Source organism: Panulirus ornatus, chromosome 23 (assembly GCF_036320965.1).
Source record: "Panulirus ornatus isolate Po-2019 chromosome 23, ASM3632096v1, whole genome shotgun sequence".
NCBI lineage: Eukaryota > Metazoa > Arthropoda > Malacostraca > Decapoda > Palinuridae > Panulirus > Panulirus ornatus.
Genome location: NC_092246.1, coordinates 3,700,001 through 3,723,561, shown reverse-complemented (window position 1 = coordinate 3,723,561; position 23,561 = coordinate 3,700,001). Strand labels below are relative to the sequence as shown.

Below are 23,561 nucleotides of genomic sequence, written 5' to 3'. Positions count from 1 at the left end.
CTCACCAGTCACCCCCCAAGGGGTCAGGTCACACGACCGACCCCTACCTCTCGCGTCTGACCCCAAGCTCCCCTGGCTACAGACCTCCACCTCCCCCAGCTGGGGCAGCTGTGTCCAGCCAGTGCGTGAGGCGGGCCAGGTTTCCCCGGGATGGCTCCCTTTAACGTCCCAACGAAGGACGATCTCAGGTTGGACCCGCCATGATGCTGAGGCGGGAGGCTGAAGGCCTGTGGTGGTGGTGGTGGTGGTGGTGGTTGAGGAGGTGAGGGAATGGTGGGGAACAGTCACACGACCAGGGATCGATACTCTACCCTACACGTCCTACCTCCCCTCCTCTCCCCTCACATGCTGGCCTACACGTCCTCCCTCCCCTCACATACTGGCCTACACGTCTGCCCCTCCCCCTCACATGATGGCCTACACGTCCTTCCTCCCCTCCCACCTTGGCCTACACGTCTCCCCCTCACATGATGGTCTACACGTCCTCCCTCCCCTCACATGCTGGCCTACACGTCCTTCCTCCCCTCTCACCCTAGGCTACACGTCTGCCCCTCCCTCCCTCACATGATGGCCTACACGTCCTCCTTCCCCTCCCACCCTGGACAACACGTCCTCCCTCCCCTCCCCTCTCCTCCTGGCGCACACGTCCGCCCTCCCCTCCCCTCACAGGTGGCAGACAGCCACCGACCAGTGAGGTATATTACCGTCACTAACTGCCTCGGTGTTGTGGCTCTCATGTTTCACTCCTTTGGTCTCATCCACACATGGGCTGGCTGGCTCTCGCACCGAACACATACAATCTCTCCATCGCACACCTAACACGTACAATCTCTCCATCGCACACCTAACACCTGCCAACACCTAACACAACACAATTCGATCTTCGTAACTCTCTATATATTTTCCTGCGGTGAGCGCTACGCGTCCGGCTTGATCCCCGTCGTAAGTCCTGGTAAGTAAGTATTCCTGGCCTACACATCCCCCCCCCCCACCCCAAACTAACCGACGTACACACACGACCCAATATTGATCGTACGGGGGTGACGTCTACTGGCAACACTGATTCTCTCCCGCTGTATAATGTATGGTACAGAGCCTCCCCCCCCCCCCCCCCCCAACACCCTCAAGGCACGTGTGTGCACGTCCCTCCGTACGGCACGTGTGAGTTCGACCTTTCGTTTGGCACGTGCTGTACGTGTCTCCTCCACCCTGAGCAGTATGTATGCACGACTCCACGTGCGTGCGACCGCACGTCAACCACGACGTGACCCTCGTGGTTGACACATCCTCGTAAATCAAGCTAACAAGGGAACCCACCCAGCTAACAAATCCAGCTAAATGTTCTGCCTACCCAGCTATAAATGTTGCCCCTCCACAAGGACCCTCACAGCTAATATGTCCCTCACGAAGCTAAAGTGACACCACCCCAGCTATAGTATTACTCCATCAGCTAACATTCAACATCCAAGCTAACGTGTCCCCCATCCAGCTATAAGCGCCACCACCTCCCCCATACAAAAGGCGTATCTCCCTCAGCTAACATCCCATAACTGAGCTAAGGTACGACCCCTCTACCTAGCCATCCCTCTACCTAGCTATCCCTCTACCTAGCCATCCCTCTACCTAGCCATCCCTCTACCTAGCCATTCCTCTGCCTGGCTATCCCTCTACCTAGCCATCCTCCTAGTTCAATCGAAGTATATCCATCCTCCTAGCCACCATGACGTCCACCTAGCTTAAATCTTGTATCATTCCCAGCCGCTAGGACGCCCGTCCGTGCCCGTCCGTCCGTACAGGGGTCAAGCCCTGTACGGACGACAGGTCCTGACGCACAGCGTCAAAAAAAACATAACACTAATATAATCGAGAGAGAGAGAGAGAGAGAGAGAGAGAGAGAGAGAGAGAGAGAGAGAGAGAGAGAGAGAGAGAGAGAGAGAGAGAGAATCCCAGAGGCAGTGAAAAAGGCACTGTTACCCCTCACGATGCGTGCATACCACGGGAAATGCCTGGGGCTACGCCCTCACACGACCTGCAGGATTCGCAATCCTTCTGACCGTTCACTGTCTTGGGGGGCAAGTCCCAATCCCGAGCGTCGCTTTAGGGTGTATCCCAAACACAGTGTCACAGTCTGGGACATATCCCCTCCCCCGTGTCAGTCTGGGACACAATACCACCCCTAGTGTCACAGTATGGGACATATCCCATCCCTGCCTCACAATCTAGGGCATATCCCAACCCCACTGTTAGTCTGGGACATATATCCCAACCTCAAGCCTCACTATCTGGGACATATATCCCACCCTCAGCCTCACTATCTAGTACATATCCCATCCCACACTCCCACCACAGGCTTGCCCAAGACTGTCCACAGCTCAAGATGTACATACGCCCCGTTACCCACGACGCAGATTCGAACCACCATCCCTCCGGTTCCAGGGAATATGTAGCAACCACGAGTCCCACCTGCCTCACTGGACCAGCCACACGTGGGACGTACACAGGTGATTTATCTCATCATTCCCACTGCAAGTGAAGTGGTCAGGTGTACACAGTTCGCTGTACAGGCAGCGGCTGCGCAGGAGAGGAGGCAAGGACGCGCAGGAGGTCCAGGAACACAGCCACGGACGACTGAATGACATAAACAAGTGATATGATAAAGTGAAGTGTTTACAATAGGCAAAGTTATGGTACTCCCCAGGTATCTGGTTAAGACAGTGACCTACTGAACTCATTAAAGTTATGGTACTTTCCAAGTATCTGGGGTTAAGACTGAACTGCTGAACTACTTAAAGTTATGGTACTTTCCCAAGTATCTTAAAGTGATGGTACTTTCCCAAGTACCTGGGGTTAAGACAGTGAACTACTGAACTACTTAAAGTTAAGATAATTTCCAAATATCTGGGGTGAAGAGAAAGACAATGAACACTTTCCTTCAAGAGAGTAAAGACACTCCTCAAGCATCTGGGGGTAAACAAGTGCTTGAAGAGCCACTGTGACTGTTGCAGGAGACAAAGGTCGTCCGTGTTCTGTGAGACGACTTCTCAATACAACCCTGATCTGATGAATTCCGGGTTCGGTTATAAAGGGGATGTTTAAGCTGGTACACTTCTGCCAACTGCACGCGGCCCAGAACAGGGCAGACTGACTGCATTATGTGTCTGTCAGGGCCGAGGGCTGGCCACAGAAGAAGGTGTGTGGGGGGGTAGAAGCGTGAGGAAAACCTCCAAGGGATGATGGTGAAGCGGGAAGAAGCTGGGATGTTGGTGATGCGAGAGGAACCCTAAAAAGGGAGATGGCGAAGCGGGGGGAAGCCTTCAAGGGGAGACGGTGAAGCGGGGGAAGGAAGCCTTCAAGGGGACTGAGGGTAAACCATGGTGGGTGTGGCACCTCCAACCTCTCCCCCGCACCTCACCGTTGGCACCGAGGCTAACCCTGGTATCCGTGGCATTCCCTGGCCCCCGTCACACGGTGACCCCTTACGTCAACACCTGTGTGTGTGTGTGTGTGTGTGTGTGTGTGTGTGTGTGATGACCATTTCGACTGAAGGTCAAGGGTCGTTACGGCCGTCATCACCACCTTCATGGTGTCTGGGTGGTGACCAATTTTCTACGCTACAGGGAAAGTTCAGGTCATGTGCCTTTGTAACTCCGTGTACTTCGCTAGCTGTACCCGATCCACTCCGCTGTAACTTGGCCCATTGCGTTCACTGTACCGCTCTTAAAATATGACGTACCTTGCCTCGGTACACATGCTGTACCGTACTTTGACCCTCTAAGTACGGTACCACAATGGGGTGCTTTTGGCCCAATGCTGTGGCCGTGCCCTCCCACTCTGCCGCCTGTGGTACTCGTACCGTCCAGAACACACACGGAACATCCCGGCCTCAAACTAACCACTGGCAATCCTTCCACAGTGGACATTGGCTCCCACTGTAAACCAAGATTGGCCGTTGTACTGGGAAATATAAGTGGAAGATCACTCCCCTTTTATAGCAGATATACGGAAGGATATCACTATCAGGAGATAAGGTATTAACATCAGGGGCGCCCCTAGCGTCTGTTTCACCTCCTACCATCAGGTATAAGGATACGAACAGACAGATGGATCAAGCCTCGACGAAGAAAAAATCTCTCCCGGACCCAGCTGCGGGGTCAGAGGAAAGCCCCTGCAACCAGCGTACAGTACGCGTACGGTACAGAGCCAGGAATCAAACAGGAAACAATTAATCTAAGACAAAAATAATAAATAACGAACTAACAAGTTAAAGAGCATCATTATCATACACCTAATTGCAATATGGCATAGGATATGTACCAACGTGCCCATCTAAGTTAAAGAGAATGTAAGGGAAGATAAGATAAGATAAGACAAGATAAGATAAGATAAGATAAGATAAGATAAGATGAGATGACTTTGTCAAATTGTATACATGATACAAAATGAGAGTCTTTAAGGCTAGGTTGCTCAATTCAAGGTCAGAAAGTATAATAATTACAAAATAAAAAAAAATATAAAATATCACATAAAAGTACACCAGAATAACATTGTAGACATTAAGAATGGCTTGCAAGGTGCCGGGAAAGCTGAAGGTGAGAGGTGAAGCGGTGACAGGATGAGGAAAGACACGAGACTGGGGAAGAGAATTCCAAGATCTGCTGCTCGAGGAAAGGAAGGAGCATCACTAACGGTCAATCCTCGTGTACAGGATCACACAGAAAGTATTGAGGAAGCAGCGGGTACTTGTGTTCACGCCTTGGTGGCTGCGACACACACACACACACACACACACACACACACAGAAATCCACAGCTCCACAAATTATTCGTGAGAAACCAGAGTTACAATACATTCAACAGTCCTCAACAAGAAACTCTGGAACTTTCTTGCTGGCCAACCAGGGGTTGATGTGGTGTTTACGGAAGACTGGCGAGTCGCGCGCCGCCTCCAACAGCCTGACTGAACTAAAGCAGCAACATGACAGCCTGGTCCCAAAACCCAAGAGCAAAGGATCTCTGAAACCATCGTCAGATACAGCGGTACAGACGGGTACAGTACAGTATCATTATCATAGATCCTGCCACACCACGGTACAGCGGTACAGACAGGTAGAGTACGGTACCATCATCATACACCCTGCCACACTAAGGTACAGCGGTACAGACAGGTACAGTACAGTACCATCATCATACATCCTGCCACACTAAGGTACAGCGGTACAGACAGGTACAGTACAGTACCATCATCATACATCCTACCACACCACGGTACAGCGGTACAGACAGGTACAGTACAGTACCATCATCATACATCCTGCCACACTAAGGTACAGCGGTACAGACAGGTGCAGTACAGTACCATCATCATACATCCGGCCACACTAAGGTACAGCGGTACAGACAGGTGCAGTACAGTACCATCATCATACATCCTGCCACGGTACAGCGGTACAGACGGTACAGTCGTTCCTGGAACTGGATAAATACAATTCCTCCCTTTAAACATGGCTGTCAGAACACTTGATGCCTTACAAGGCTACATATATGAATCACAGGTCCTAATAGGGATAGATATAATAGGGCCTTAGAGAGGGTCGTTAACCCGGGAGGTTACCATTGTTGTGGTAAAAGCTATCACACATGGGCAGTCTTTTAAAGAAATGAATTCCACTTAAATACTTCAAAAAAATGGCATTTTTTGTGAAGAAGAAATTCAACTTAAACACTTAAAAAAAACTAAAAAGACTAAATAAAAAGAAAAACGATCCCATGGTAATTATGTCCAGTAAATGTGAACGCTCACCACGGTGTGTTTGGACCTTTAGAGAGGATGATGGAAGAGAGACTGTATAAGATGGCTGAGTGAGTGTGGTAAAGATCACGGCGCTTCCGTACACGGTTCCCACATACGTTCTAGACAGCGTCCATCACCTGTACGACTGCAGGGACACCCTGCTCCCCTGCCCGGTGACGTTACGATGCTCTCTCTCTCTCTCTCTCTCTCTCTCTCTCTCTCTCTCTCTCTCTCTCTCTCTCTCTCTCTCTCTCTCTCAGCCCTGTCTAATGGCAAAATCTCGTCAGAAGTTCTCGTAAGGAGGTAGGCAGGTGTGTGCATACTCTCTCTCTCTCTCTCTCTCTCTCTCTCTCTCTCTCTCTCTCTCTCTCTCTCTCTCTCTCTCTCTCCCTGAGCCAGGCAGCGGTCAGCGAGGCTCACGGTCCAAGCACACATTTCTGCGTCATGGTACAACATCCCCTCGACACCCCTCCCTCCCTCCCTCTCCCATGTTCCTCTCCCCCTCACACACACACACCCCATAATCTCCCCCTCTTCCCGCTAACCTCCCCATTCCCTCCTACTATCCCACGATGCTATCTCTTCTCTACACACCCTTTTTCCACCCCTATCCCCTCCTACTACATTCCTCCATCCTCTTTTTCATCCAATCTCCCTCCCTCCTTCTGTTCTTCCTCCCTCCTCCTCCTCCTCCTCCTCCCTCCCTGGCAGCAGCAGCAGCAGCAGCAGCAGTTGTCGTGGTGCATCCCCTTCAAGAGACGAGGCCGTGGTGGTGGTGGTGGCTGCCCAGGCGGAGGGAGGGAGGGAGGAGGGTGTGCGGGCCACCTGAATAATTTACTCCGCCCTTGTGAGCACTGCCTCCCTCCCTCCCTCCCTCCCTCCCTCCCTATCCTCTACCTTACCTCCCTATCTACCCTTACCTCATCCCCCCTCCCTCCTTTACCTTCCTAATTACCTTAACTTCCTCTACCTACCAAACTGAACCTACTTTCCCTTCCCTATCTACCTAAGTTTACGTAAACTCCCTCACTCTCGTTTACCTACCAAACTTGCCTTACCTTCTTACCTAAACTTACCTTCCCCTCCCCACTCTACCTCGCCTCCCTCCTTACCTTCTTAGCCACCTAACTTACCTTACCTCCCGGTTCTACGAAAATAGCCAGAAACAATAATAACAATCAGGACCACAATGTCAAAATTCTACAAGACAATAAAGTGACACCCAGTGAACAAAATAGGCTTCGAGACCAAAGATCACGTTTACCATAACTGATAAATCATTTAGTCACATAACGGGATAAAACAACTGGAATTCCAAAGTGCAATATGTCACACATCTCTTAAACTTTCCACAAGCTCTCGACAAAGTAGACAAAGCAACACACAAAACAACTGCCCAGTGAAATTACAGCACATGACATAAGGGATTCGAATGTGGGCGTGGACAACGGCCAGGACCACAGACAGGAGACAACCCGTGGTCTTAAACGTGTAAGCGTCAGACTAGATGAACGAGGCGAGTTGGGGTACCACAGGGCTTGGTCATGGGACCCATCATTTTTCTTTTCTATAAGATTGATCATTGATCAGGACACACAGAGATCACAAGTAGATCAGGACACAGAGAGATCACAAGTTGATCAGGACACACAGAGATCACAAGTAGATCAGGACACAGAGGGATCACAAGTTGATCAGGACACACAAAGATCACAAGTTGATCAGGACACAGAGGGATCACAAGTTGATCAGGACACACAGAGATCACAAGTTGATCAGGACACACAAAGATCACAAGTTGATCAGGACACAGAGGGATCACAAGTTGATCAGGACACACAGAGATCACAAGTTGATCAGGACACACAGAGATCACAAGTTGATCAGGACACAGAGATCACAAGTTGATCAGGACACAGAGATCACAAGTTGATCAGGACACAGAGATCACAAGTTGATCAGGACACAGAGGGATCACAAGTTGATCAGGACACACAAAGATCACAAGTTGATCAGGACACAGAGATCACAAGTAACATCTCTGAGTAATGTTTACTCAAATATATCATTAAAGCCAGGATGTCAGATGTTATACTTAGAAATACCACACGATATGAGAATACGCCAATCAGTTCTCGTCACCAAATTCATCCAAAAATCAGAAAAAAATTGAACACAAAGAAAGTCAAGAAAACTAATCCTTTCAATAAAAACTAAATATGATGAAAGATTCAAAGATGTAAAATCAATTTCTAAAAAAAAAAAAAAAAAACCGAGATATACCAGACGATTTCAGTATATCTAATAATTTCGGAATATAAAAACAACTTCACACTGGCAGTACAGTGACCAGAAATACCATTATGAAGGTAAAGGGAAAATGTAATACGAAGAGAGAAGGTGTATCTTCAACATTAGCATTACAAAACACTGGAATTAATATACCATCAGATATCAAGACGAGACTTACATGATATATAAAACACGACTTTATGTAGTTTAATGACATAAATCACATATATTCTAATGACATGAATCACATGTCTTAATGACATGAATTGCATATATCTGTTTATAAAACGTGTTCAAGAATGGCAATAGGAACGTCTTCTACGCATTCTTTTTCTTCTTTTAACCAGCCACAACAATCCTACAAGCAAGAGAGTCTTGCAAGACCGTATAATGCGGCATCTGAAATTCAGTGATGTCGTGTGCACAATAAGAGAGAACACCTTTAATCATCCAGGGCCAGAGAGAGATTCCTCAACACCTTGCTAGCTGCCACCAGGGGCAGCCTGGGATACACGCAGAGGCGTTCAAGAGTGCAATGGACAAGTCCTTTTTACGGAGGCGAAGTGTACCAGACCAGCCAGGCAGTGGGGACTGAGGGCCGCTTTTTAAGAGTATGGTCGAACAACCAACGACCCAATCCAGCAGCCTGGGATGGCAGTTTGGTTGACCACCCAACGACCCAATCCAGCAGTCTGGGCTGGCAGTTTGGTCGACTAACCAACGACCCAATCCAGCAGTCTGGGCTGGCAGTTTGGTCGACCAACCAACGATCCAATCTAACAGTCTGGGCTGGCAGCTTGGTCGACCAGCCAACGACCCAATCCAGCAGTCTGGGCTGGCAGTTTGGTCGGCCAACCAACGACCCAATCTAGCAGTCTGGGCCCACCTCGAGCTTCGGGGGTTGAGAACCCCCGAAGACTTCACAAGGTATACACTCTCTACCCCAGAGAATCACGATCTAGAATAACACAGCCCTATACGACACTTCACCAACACTACACCACCAGCAGTCTCCTCCAACACTTCACCAACACTACACCACCAGCAGTCTCCAACAGAACTCACCAACACTATTCCGTCAATCGCCCTCTCCAGCACTCACCATCATCGCTTTACCAGCCGTCCTCCATAATATTCACCATCACTACAACACACCCGTCTCTTCTCCAGCACTCCTCCAACAGCCGCTGGACCACGGAATACATACCTGAAATGCAAAATGGTTTATGTTAATTATGCATCATAACACACGGGAACATTGTTACCACAATTCCACATTAAGACACATCCTCATTATGTTAACATACCTCCACATAACGTCAACACGCCTCCACATTATGCGTCCACATTGTACTAACACACCTCCACACAATATTAACACATCTCCACATTACATTAACACACCTTCACATTATATTAACACACCACTATATCAACACCCTTCCACACTATATTAACACACCTCCACATTATATTAATACACCTCCACATTATATTAACACACCTCCATATCATATCAACACACCTCCACATTATATCAACACACCTCCACATTATATTAACACACCTCCACATTACGTTATCGCACATCCACAGTGATAACAGACATGCACACATAATGTTAAGCAAGATGGCATTAGCATAACTTAACATTCCCCAGGCTCATCCACGGTTAAGTTTATGACAGTTCATCGGAACTAGAGAGAGAGAGAGAGAGAGAGAGAGAGAGAGAGAGAGAGAGAGAGAGTGTGTTAGGCTGCTCCCTTTATACAGCAGCTTGAAGTAATTCCAACAAAACTCGAGACAATGATAAGATTATCTAAAATTCCCTCGAGGCAACATGGACGAGCGTTTACATACGGAAGAACACGTCGTTTTAAACATGACGTCGCAGTGAAATTCTGAAGGAGAGAGGAAAAAATCATCAATTTTTTTCTCCTTTGTTGTTCGACGCATTCATCCTGTTTGTCTACGTCACGTGGCCCTACATTGTCGAGAGCGTACCACCTCCCATCTTCTCCTTTTTCTCGCGCACACACACACACACACACACACACACACACACACACACACACACACACACTTGAACACGGTGGGAAGACCCCCCCTCCCCCTCCCGTGGGTCCGACGGAACGGACCTTGAATACGACAGTACGAGCGGATCCTCGACCCCCCGACGGTACGATCTTAAGGTTTGATCTCCTGGACTCTGACGTAATCCTTTTAAGATCCGGGTAAAAGAAAACATGAGTCAGGCCATCATACGTAGGGGCGGCACCCTCGTGTTCAAGGGATAGTACCGTCGACCTCAAGGGAGGCGTAGCGTCGACCTCAAGGGAGGCGTATTGTCGACCTCAAGGGAGGCGTATTGTCGACCTCAAGGGAGGCGTATTGTCGACCTCAAGGGAGGCGTACCGTCGACCTCAAGGGAGGCGTATTGTCGACCTCAAGGGAGGCGTACAGTCGACCTCAAAGGGATGGTCATACCAACCTCAGAGAGGCTTCAACTTAATCTCTCTCTCTCTCTCTCTCTCTCTCTCTCTCTCTCTCTCTCTCTCTCTCTCTCTCTCTCTCTCTCTCCCCCCTCGACCCCCAGCGTTAACGTCAACCTGTCACCTGGCTGAGCATGACGGGAGGTGGACACGCTCGTAACTGCATGCTAATCTTTACCTTCCTAACCTCAAGGTTTACACTCCCCCCGCCCCACCTCCACCACAGCTCCAGATGGGCCACTCTCCCGTCGCCAGTGAGTTGGCTGTGGCTCGTTCTGATGGGCCATTAGTCTGATTGCAGCGCCGTCCTGACCAGCTGAATCAGGCGCTAAATCACTAGGGCTGACGACTTACTAGCCATTAAGTCTCTACTCTCGTTTGGTTTCGAAGATTAAAACCCCCTGAGCACGACGGTACGACCCCTGAGCACGACGGTAAGACCCCTGAGCACGAAGGTACGATCCTTCACCACGATGGTACGATCCTTGACCACGATGGTACCATCCTTTAGGTACAATGGCAGGACCCTCTGGTATGCTTACGTGGCCTATGAATTGACGGTCAAGGGTCAGGTCAAAGGTCACGCCACCATGCCCAAGGGTCGTCCTTCGTGCTCACGGGTCGTATCGTAGTGCACAAAGGCTTAATGGTTAAGCTTCATCTTTCCCGCTTTTTACGAAGGCAATTTGTGGAACGCTTTTTTCAAACCACGATTACAGAAGCTAATTGCTTCGAATCTATGGCCAGACCCTAGTCCTCTGAAACCCTGTTTCAATCTACTATAAGACCCTGAAACCCTGTTTAATCTACTATAAGACCCTGAAACCCTGTTTCAATCTACTGTAAGACCCTGAAACCCTGTTTCAATCTACTATAAGACCCTGAAACCCTGTTTCAATCTACTATAAGACCCTGAAATCCTGTTTCAATCTACTATATATGGCTTTGAAAGCCTGATTCAATCTATCGTACGGCTTCAGCAACCAGTTCCAATCCACTATAACGCTCCGGCTGCCGGTTCCAACACCACACTAAAATGCCCCTGGAGAAAACCCACTCCCCCCTCCTTCAATCCCCTTGTAGTAGACCTGCTTGTTGAGGGTTTCCAGCCCAACCGATGATGGTGGTGGTGGTGGTGGTTGTGGGATGGGGAAGGGGTGCGTGCTGGAGATGCTAGCTGGCCCCCGTGGCAGGTATAGAAGCCAGACAAAGAGTCCGTACTGGCCAGACGGACTCAAGCAGAGAACGAACTCAAGGACGCTCGCCGACCCCCTCCCCTCTCTCTCTTAGGTGTTGTACCCGACTGGGAAAAACACACACACACACACACACACACACACACACACACACACACACACACACACACACACACACACACACACAATTGTCCCCGGGTTGTGTGTCTGCGTGTGTGTGTGTGTGTCTCTGTCTGCTGAAACCCCAGACAACATGACGGGTCTGGAGTAAGGAAGGGTACGACCTCACGACACTCGCTCTGACACACGTACTCATTACCTCGCACTTGAGTGTGAACGTGTGCCACCAGTCCACGATCTCTACCGTGGGTGCTCATACTGACCAGTCCATAAAAAATAGGAAGTGTGTGAAACGTAAACGCTATTCTAGCCCATGATATTGAGTACAGAGTGTGTTCCTAAACTGATATCCCAGTGTGAGTGTACAACCGCTGGATTATCCTAGTGTGAGTGTACAACCGCTGGATTATCCTAGTGTGAGTGTATAACCGCTGGATTATCCTAGTGTGAGTGTACAACCGCTGGATTATCCAAGTGTGAGTGTACAACCGCTGGATTATCCTAGTGTGAGTGTACAACCGCTGGATTATCCTAGTGTGAGTGTATAACCACTGGATTATCCTAGTCTGAGTGTATAACCGCTGGATTACCCTACTATAACCGCTGGATTATCCCAGTGTGAGTGTATAACCGCTGGATTATCCCAGTGTGAACCTATCACCGTTGGATTATCCCAGTGTGAGTGTATAACCGCTGGATTATCCCAGTGTGAACCTATCACCGCTGGATTATCCCAGTGTGAGTGTATAACCGCTGGATTATCCCAGTGTGAATACGTAAAAAAAAACGAAGTTTGGAATAAGTGAATCTGATTACAATTACCTCTGTCTACCTGGCAGAAATACGTCATCCAGATCCGAACCGAAGGAAACCGTCGAAGAGACAGAAGGGGCGAGCGAGGATGGTTGACAGGTTAACCCTTTAAGTACAACGGGACGACCCTTGAGTATGAGGGTACGACCTTTGAGTACGACGGTACGACCCCTGTGTATGATGGCATGACTTCTGAGCATGAGGGTACGACCCTCGAACATGAAGGCATGACCCCTGAGTATGACGGTACGACTTTGAGTATGAAGGTACGACCCTTGAGCATGGAGGTACGACCTCTGAGTACGACAGTACGACCCGTGAGCATGAGGGTACGACTCTTGGGTCCACGATGGCTTGGTCTCTGACCTGACCCTTGTGGACAATAAGGTCAGAGACCTGGTTATCTATCATACTCTGGAGTCATTCATCTATACTAGTGGCTAGGCATGGTTTCTGATGTCTCATTTCACCAGGAATACGAGGAGACATTTGAGGTATACGCAGTCCAGAGGTATATGAGGCGATCGAAAGTTCAAGGTGGGCGCTGTTCTTTACGGGAGAGGCTGGACACGAGTGCCTGCTTCTAAAGGCGAAGGTAAGTGGTGGCCTGGCAGTCGAGGTGAAGTAGACGAGCAAGCACAGGCGCAGGCTCGGAAGGCACGCTCCTCCACAACACGAGGAAAGCTGCCACTCAGTCCATATGGTCTTAATGGTCTAAAGAGAGAGGAGTACTGGTCTGGACCCCGGCCACAAGGGGAAGGGGTAAGCTTGCACGGCGAATGAGAAGGAAATCAGCGGAGGAAGGAAAGACACAGAACTTTCCAGGAGTAGAACTGAGAAGGAAGGAACGACCTTGTATTTCAGAGTCAACGCGACATAACTCAGCCAGGGAGCCTGAGGACGACTCGAGAGCTAACGTGTGAAGTGCAGGAGTGAGGGAGTGAGTGGGAGGCCAGTGTCATCGCAGACGACGACGACGACGAGGAGGAGGAGGAGGAGGAGTCGCCTGAAGGTGTCCAGGCAAGATGACAGACTGAAGACCTGTGCTGTATAGGGATTCCCAAAGGGGGAGGGACCCATCCACCCTGCCCCACGCACGCCCCTATCGCTGGCGCGTTAGGGTTTCTCAACTCGATCTTCACGGCTCATTTATGTGGATTCCATCAACCGATCCCGCTTCTGCAGAGAGAGAGAGAGAGAGAGAGAGAGAGAGAGAGAGAGAGAGAGAGAGAGAGAGAGAGAGAGAGAGAGAGAGACTTCACCCTCCTCCTGAGGCCAGACATGTGGGACCTTCGCCGAGTCGAAGGTCGCTCACTCTGCTTGACCTGTCAGGTCTCAAGTGCTCGGTTGTTGCACGTCTCGAACGCTTCAGCATCCATCACAAAAGCCATCTCGCGGTAAATCCAGAAAGTACCATAGTAAGCGCCTTTCTGAGTATACATTCATTGGTTTACGTACTGCCTTATACGTAAATACCAAGCAGTTTACCTCTGTTTTCCCCTCCTCCCTCCCGCTAGTGGTTTACCTCCTCCCAACGTCTAGGAAAAATCTGGCTCATTGACGCGTCACCTCCTGCTGAAGTTCAGGAATAAAACCCTGCCACTTACACCAAGATTGGATTACGTGCAAGGAGATTTGGCTACCGGTCAACGCCCCTCCCTAAACCTCTTACCACTCTCCACAGAGGTGGGCAGGCTTACCTATTCCCCCTTTCCCCCCTTTTCCTATTGGGATATGAGCTCCATAGCCAACATTTAAAACCCAAGCCCACCCACCCCACAACTGTGGAACCCACTGAACGCCCCCCCCCCCTCACCACCACCATCCCCCGAGTAAACTCCCACTAATCAACAAATCTCATTCACGCAACTGCGCGTAACTAGCACCATTACTTACAAACAGCCTTAACCAACATAATGACAGCCAAAACAATGATAAATCTGCTTCTACCAGTCAGCCAGCAAGAGGGGTTCTGGGTTTTCCATCCAGAATAAATTCTGTTTTCTATCCTAATATATATTCCATCTTCTATTTCACAGCAAATTACATTTATTTACAATGAACACCAATGTTTTTTGTCCTTAGTGAAGACCCACACTAAGTGGGTTCCCTACACCTGCCACTGCCACTCTACGTGGGTCCCACTACACATCCCACTGCCAATCTATGTGGGTCCCACTACACATCCCACTGCCAATCTATGTGGGTCACACTACACATCCCACTGCCACTCTACGTGGGTCCCACTACACCCCCATCGCCACTCCACGTAGGTCCCACTACTCCTCCCACTGCCACTGTACGTGGGTCCCACTAAACCACCCACTCCCACAGTACATGGGACGCCCTACGGGGGTTCGACTCCTATTCCCTACCCTCCCACAAGGAGCGCCCCACCAAAACAAACCCGAATGATTATGGAAAAAGAGAAAAAATAACGATAACTTTTCGACATGTAAATATTCACGCGAATAAATCAACACTAAATAAATCATAAATCGATCCGATATTCATTGAGAAATTTACATGAAACACAAAAAAGATACATTAAATAATCAGTATTTCATTATATTACATTATCATAACATATCAATATTATCAGGAATACATAAATCTTTTCGTTATAACACATAAAGCCACGACATGCACAAAGCAAACAAACAGGAGAGCAAACAATTAATTAAACAGGTGTCCAATTTATCTTCCACTCTAAAATACAAACAACTTTTGAGCAAACAAAATAAATAATCACATATGAAAAAAGGCAAATTGCTTTCCTGTAAATTCAACACATAAAAGCAACATTCCGAAAGCAAAAGAGTTAAAAATAAATAAATACTCAGGCCATTATTATTATTTATGCGTAAATGAGGGCCATTTATTAAGGAGTCCCCCCCACACCAGCCCAGCCCCTCTCCCGGGCGATGCACTGCCCGACACTGTATTCAAAACGTCCCAGAGGAGAAAATCCTCATCCAAACTGAACACAAGTTCGCAACGGGGGAAAGACACGCGCCGTGACGCCTTCCTCCAGCTACCTTGATGTCCTGAAAGGAGGAGGAGGAGGAAGATAAGAGATAAGACTGAGGATAAGAATGATATGATTAGAGAAGACAAAGAAGACTGAATGGCCAGGTGAGGATATTCCCTCAAAGGCCCAGTTCTCTGTTCTTAACGCTACCTCGCTAACGCGGGAAATGGCGAATAGTTTGAAAAAAAAAAAAAAAAAAAAAAAAAAAAAAAAATATATATATATATATATATATATATATATATATATATATATATATATATATATATATATATATATGAACAAATGCATTGCAATACATCATGGATTCTTAATCTATTCTTGCACGTGGGACTACTTATAAGTACTTATAACTACTTATAGTGGTCCGCTTGGTCAGTGGACCAACCTCGGCTTACTTAAGTGCGGTACGATAGTGTTTCATGACTAGGGCAAAGTGGTTGGTGTGCCAGACACACGATGCCACCACAGATAAGCATGCTTCAGTACAAGTCTTCGTCTATTAAGTCGATGTATTTCAGTACACTGCCGCTAACGAATGTCATCGCTTCAAGATTTATGATCAAATCACACCAAGTAAAAGGTAAATGATATTTCTTAACGTGCGCAAGAAATATTTTGCCTTGTTTACATGGACGGACTACCTGGGTTTATGGTCTCGTAACTAAAATTCTCAATATCTTCCGTGACACATTTTGCCACATTCATCAGAACAACTTCCAATCTCAACCAAAACGTTTTCAACGTTTAAAATACGAACCACAAAACGTTATCTGATCATCAACATAAAGCACACACACACACACATACACACACACACACACATAACCTTCCCCTACTTTCTGTTACACCACATAAACATAATTTACATAAAGCCTCGACGCTAATTTACCATCGTATTTACAACGTACTTTTACACACATGACCTGACGCCTTATTTGAACTGCCTGAAGGATAACGAAAAAAAAAAAAAAAACGTTGCAAGGAGTGACTTTATTAACTTGACACCGTAGTACGTTAAATGTTCTGCATCATCAACATTCCTCCTCGGCAAACCCTGCAACACTAACCCTCAGAGATAGCTATATAGATAGAGAGAGAGAGAGAGAGAGAGAGAGAGAGAGAGAGAGAGAGAGAGAGAGAGAGAGAGAGAGAGAGAGAGATAAACAGATGGACCCAGTCTCAGACGAAAACTCTTACGATACACAAAAACAAAAACTGGCAACTGCGGATGGCCACTCTATCGTCTCCCGAATTACAAAGTTGTCGTTAAACTTGTCCTTCCCTACAACCTTCATTAATCCTAATAATACAACACTTACTGCAATCACTTGATGACACGTTACGTTCTATTAGTATTTGGGGGCCACCGAGTTGCAAGTCGCGACCATCTTGTGAATGAGACTTAATTATCAAATAAGGAAGAGTCGTTTATCTTAAACTCCAACGAAGTAAATGAATCAAACAGGGAAGGATTAAATGTAAAGACAGATGATGTATAAACATCAAATAACACAGACACACACACACAATATATATATATATATATATATATATATATATATATATATATATATATATATATATATATATATATATATATATCCTCTGTTATAGGTTAATATGCATAATGAATTACATGATGTGATGGAGTGTTACCACACAGCTGGTTCTGGCATTCCATCTGGGAACATTTTGTGCCTGGTGGTGTTTTCCTCCGCTGGCCTGACCCCTGACCTATCTGTCAGCTCTGTTCATTGTAAAATTTACCACAGTCTCTTCCAAAACTATAAATCATAACACAGCCTGTTCTAAACTGTAAATCATACCAGAGCTTGTTGTAAACTGGAAATCATCTCACAACCTGTTCTAAACTGTAAATCACTCCACAACTAATTCTAAACTGCAAATCATCCCAAATACAGTTCGAAATGATAATGTTTTAATCATTTATATTAAACCACTTTATTCCTTTTTTTTTTTTTAAGAATGCAGATTATCACAACTATTCCACACAGGCTACAACTGCACCACAACCAACAACAACATTCTTACAACTTACGTACATGAACACAACCTTCCTGAAACACCATCACTACAACACACCCACCCATCCCCACAACCCAATCTGCCTTCATAACAACCTGCCGCCCCAACAACGACCCTGACATCCCCAACGGACATACTAACAATCTGACAAACCACTAACAACCACCTAACAATAACAACCCCTCCCCTCCACCCCTAAACCTCACCCGGACCCTCAACCTGATCACCAATGGACGCTCTGGACTCTACAACAACGCCTACAACCACCACCAACCCAGACACGCACAACCGCTTCCTTTTCCCCCAAAATTACAACTCTCTCTCTCTCTCTCTCTCTCTCTCTCTCTCTCTCTCTCTCTCTCTCTCTCTCTCTCTCTCGGGTGGTGTGTGGTAAGCACGGGGCAGCTGGCTATTGGGAGGGTTGTTGAAGTCCGCACAGTGGATGTCAAGTTTCACTCCTTCTTGCCCAGGTTATCTGTCTTTTCCTTCTGCCTCATCCACACCTGACGACATACGTAACTCACGCGACTGGTTCTCCGTAACTCTAGATTCTCCTGTGGTCAGCGGAGCAACGCGCTGGCCTCGCATTTTGCCAAAATCTCGTAGTCAGGAAGTCTTCCCCCCCCCCACCCTCACACACACACACACACACACACACACACACACACACACACACACCCAACACCACTAACAAGCAGGCGAACCATGTAAATGACTGCAATAAAAAAACGCCAACACATCCATCACTACAAGTCATAACAGAACACCACAAGCAGGTACTCCACAATCCCCATAAACAACCAACCCAACCACCAGCCTCTCCTTACCACAAACAAGGGAACTAGCTAACTACCTCGCCACCATTACGACTATCTAACAATCGCGAGGGCCTTGATTAGGGCCTCAGTTGCCCAGTGCCGTCTCAGCTAAAACAAAAAAAAAAAATCTATGTGATAACTGCAGGGAGTGAGTTTAAATCGCCTCTGCCTCGAGAAACCCCATCCAATAACCAACCAATAATTTCTTTATGTATGATGTTCCAGTGCACTTCCCCCCCTCGAGCGTTTCAATTCATTCAGCGCCTGTGATTTGAGTCGCTCCCAATAATCTTCTTAACAGATTAAGGCCATGTAAGTAGAGACATTTTCTTCTTTTTTTTTCTCTCTCTCTCTCTATGACGTTTTCTACCTCAACAATTTCGCCGGCCCTTTTAAAGGTGAGGCTAATCTAAAATAACGTTAAGGCCCCAAGGGCGTTTACAAAGCTCATCATCATCGTCATCATCGTCATCATTGTCTGGCTTACGAGACAGATGTGTGGTGGGTCGCCAGCTCCCTGGTGCTCGCTTGGGAGGCCAAGTCAACACGTCAAAGACAACGGGGAAAGGGGTGGTCTGCTGTGCACGTCCTGTTCCCCATCCGAAGAAGACGGTCAAAACGCTCCAGCGACAAGACAGATTAATGTCTTAGTTTACGTTCTAGATTCGCCCTCACGGTTTACCTACAACCTACAACCTCTGCGGTTGTAAACCCTACATCTGTAGAGACATTACACTTCCTCACACACGTCCAGCGCCTGTAATATCTTGCTCAAGCCGAAACCCATGACAAAGGTCAAACAAGGTGATAACACCCAAGAGTTGGGTCATTTTCAAGCGTTGCTCACAAAAGATAACTTATCAGTTTCCACGAGACGTTCACAGCACTGGAGGTAATACTTGGCAGAAGCTTCAGCTGAAGAAACGGACGCTGTTCTCTTCAGTTCCCCCCCTCAACCTTTGAGGCAAAATTAGTTTCAAGTTAAGTGATATTAGCAGTTTAAGGTGAGGGATTTTTGACAGCCGCTTTATTAAGGGCCTTCTGTTTGGTGGAGGTGGAAACATGAGAGTGATTTTGATACGTTGGGGAAAACACGCCACGGTCAGGGGTTCCATCCATGTCAAGTTCTACATGGCGTTGAGTTCCTACGTCGTAAAGACTTACCTTCCATGATCAAAGTAGTTCCAGGGGCGTTGTGGTGCCCCGAAGTCCCTGGAATCCCATGGTACAGGGAAGAGTGACACAGTCAGCTCTTGACCGACCACCACCCCTCTGGAAGACCACGATCCTCGAAGATGACCACCATCGAGTGGAACTCGACTGTTTCATTGGTAAACTTGAGGTTCTTCTCGACCTCTGTCCTCGAGGACATCTCGAACGGCAGGATTTAAAGACTATGTTCTACTTCGCGAATGAAGAGAACTCGAAGTCCAAAGATATTTCCAAAATCCTTAAATATCTTCGAAGACCTAAAACATCTCAAGTCCATCGCCAACTTATCAAAAGCTCTCTTCAAATCCCAGCGATGCCATGAATAAATGAAGGACCCTAAGGATAATCTACCGATTTTCTTAGTGAATATGGGCGGGCGAGCGAGGGAGGGAGGGCTGGCTGATCGGGCTCTCGTTCGGTCGCTGGGTACGACAGTCGCCAGCAATTCTGGTCCACGACGAACGTCAATACTGCTAACACTACCAACACCCTCACCAGCGGCGGCGGCGGCGGCGGCGGCGGCGCTACGTTGGCGGAGGCGGTAACAGACCCACCACCCATCCTGACTCCCACGACCCACCCCATCCCCCGGCCCACAACCAACCCACCCACCCACCCGACCACCATCCTCGCTACTAACAGAGACCAAGTGATGATGCTGATACCATGTGGGCTCGGGTCACGTGTGTGTGTGTGTGTGTGTGTGTGTGTGTGTGTGTGTGTGAGAGAGAGAGAGAGAGAGAGAGAGAGAGAGAGAGAGAGAGAGCTTCATCCCAGCTATCACAACAAAGAAAACAAAGACAATTCCAGCGTCTCAAGAATAATAATAAAAACAAAAATCTCGAACACCACCTCACCAATTTTTTTCCACAAAAAAATAAAACCACCGTTACACACAAAACCTCTCCGCGAAACAAATAAAAATCAGGAAGTAAGAACACCTTTAAACGGGACTGTGAAGGTCATGCCTTTAAAGGAGCGGTCAAGGTCACGCGTTTAAGGGAACGGTCAAGGTCAGACGTTTAAGGGAACGGTCAAGGTCACGCGTTTAAGGGAACGGTCAAGGTCAGACGTTTAAGGGAACGGTCAAGGTTATGCTTTTAAGGGAATGGGTAAGATCAGACGTTTAAGGGAAGGACCTTGAGAATACCTTAACCTCCAATAACTGATACCGTCCACTGTTAACCATCAGACCGGAGGTCACCAAACATATGCTCATATCCAGGAATCTTGTTACATATATATATATATATATATATATATATATATATATATATATATATATATATATATATATATATATATATATATATATATATATATATATTGGAAAGGTTCACATTTTTCCGCGTGATGAAGATATTCCTATGAGTCCACGGGGAAAATGAAACACGAGAAGTTCCCAAGTGCACTTTCGTGTAATAATCACATCATCAGGGGAGACACAAGAGAGAAATATAACAGTCAGTCGACCAGGCTGCTTGTTCGGTCGCGTCGACCCGCAGGCCCACGTAGACCCCCACAGCCTGGCCTGGTCTGATACACTATGAAAATACGTGTTCACGATCATATCAAGCTTCACCACTGTGTATCCCACAGTGTTTGTGATGACAGTAGTAGTAGACACTGTGTATCAAATCGTAATGATCCCCGGATATTCAAGATAATTTTCTTTCTTTTGGTCTTATCATATAGCAATCTTGTCTGCACATTATAACTTGTGGATAATTTCAGAAAGCTAATCGTGTTAGTATAACTTACAACCGGCCAGTACAACTACGCATGGCTACAACAATAGTCCTACCATGTATATCTAACATACCAAACATATGACACCACAACACTACAGTTTCTTCTGCATACAACCTTAGTACATACAACTTAAGTCCTTAACTACAACTTATGGTATCTACAACCAGCCTGGGACATATATAGGTCATCACATAAACACACACACATATATACACGCGTGTGTGTGTGTGTGTGTGTGTGTGTGTGTGTGTGTGTGTGTGTGTGTGTGTGTGTGTGTGTGTGTGTTGAAGGCCTCGGTGACGTCATCAACTCCAGGATCAAATAACGGGAAGTCAGTACCTCTTGCCATGTTAGTCCCTGCTATGTTGTAGTCAGTGGGGGTGTGCTGTGCTAAGGCACCTGCGGTTGTGTTGTGGGAGGAGGAGGAGGAGGTGCTGTGTTAACCTACCTGCTACTGCGTTGTGGGTGTGTGTGTGCTGTGTTAAGCTACCTGTTGCTGTGTTACGCTGTGTTACGCTACATGGTGCTATTTTAAGCGAGATGATGCTGTGCTGTGTTGCGCGCCGTGGCTCTGTTATAACCGGGCGAGGGGAGGCTGCAACTCAGCAGGAGTTACACTGTACTGAGGGCCAGACCGGTGCCAAGGTCACTCACTCCCCGTACCTCACTGATCAACCCGGCACTCACATGGGCACTTACTGGCCAGTCGGGCACCTCCAACACTCCACCCTCCCTCCAACACTGACACCTCTAACATCACCTCCTTCATTGAAATCACTACAACCACCTCCAACATTCCTTGCAAAACTGACACCACCACCACTCCAACACTACCCCAAGACTGACACCACCACCACTCCAACACTACCCCAACACTGACACACCACCAACACTACCCGCAGTAAAGTAAAACTTTTAGTAAAGTATAAAGTTTTGATACAGTTGCATTACTGCAATAAGATAGAAATATCTGTGCACGACAGTACGACCCCTGAGCACGACGGTACGACCCCTGTGCACGACGGTACGACCCCTGAGCACGACGGTACGACCCCTGAACACGACGGTACGACCCCTGAGCACGACGGTACGACCCCTGAGCACGTCGGTACGACCCCTGAGCACGACGGTACGACCCCTGAGCACGACGGTACGACCCCTGAGCACGACGGTACGACCCCTGAGCACGACGGTACGACCCCTGAGCACGACGGTACGACCCCTGAGCACGACGGTACGACCCCTGAGCACGACGGTACGACCCCTGAGCACGACGGTACGACCCCTGAGCACGACGGTACGACCCCTGTGCACGACGGTACGACCCCTGAGCACGACGGTACGACCCCTGAGCACGACGGTACGACCCCTGAGCACGACGGTACGACCCCTGAGCACGACGGTACGACCCCTGAGCACGACGGTACGACCCCTGAGCACGACGGTACGACCCCTGAGCACGACGGTACGACCCCTGAGCACGACGGTACGACCCCTGAGCACGACGGTACGACCCCTGAGCACGACGGTACGACCCCTGAGCACGACGGTACGACCCCTGAGCACGACGGTACGACCCCTGAGCACGACGGTACGACCCCTGAGCACGACGGTACGACCCCTGAGCACGACGGTACGACCCCTGAGCACGACGGTACGACCCCTGAGCACGACGGTACGACCCCTGTGCACGACGGTACGACCCCTGAGCACGACGGTACGACCCCTGTGCACGACGGTACGACCCCTGAGCACGACGGTACGACCCCTGAGCACGACGGTACGACCCCTGAGCACGACGGTACGACCCCTGAGCACGACGGTACGACCCCTGAGCACGACGGTACGACCCCTGTGCACGACGGTACGACCCCTGAGCACGACGGTACGACCCCTGAGCACGACGGTACGACCCCTGTGCACGACGGTACGACCCCTGAGCACGACGGTACGACCCCTGAGCACGACGGTACGACCCCTGAGCACGACGGTACGA

The 23,561-nt window shown here is 48.3% G+C and overlaps 1 protein-coding gene across 3 annotated transcripts in view; it reads right to left on the bottom strand.

Moving 5' to 3' along the window:
• The window catches only part of nmo (serine/threonine-protein kinase nemo), a 283,198-nt gene that overhangs the window by 96,487 nt on the left and 163,150 nt on the right, over positions 1-23,561 (bottom strand). Inside the window, exon 1 of one of the 3 annotated variants that reach the window (XM_071676426.1) lies at positions 9,185-9,205. The exons of the other annotated variants lie outside the window; for them this stretch is intronic. The gene's annotated coding sequence lies outside the window, so the exon portion shown is untranslated. Of the gene's footprint in view, positions 1-9,184; positions 9,206-23,561 lie in introns of those variants that run through there. 3 annotated transcript variants of the gene reach the window in all.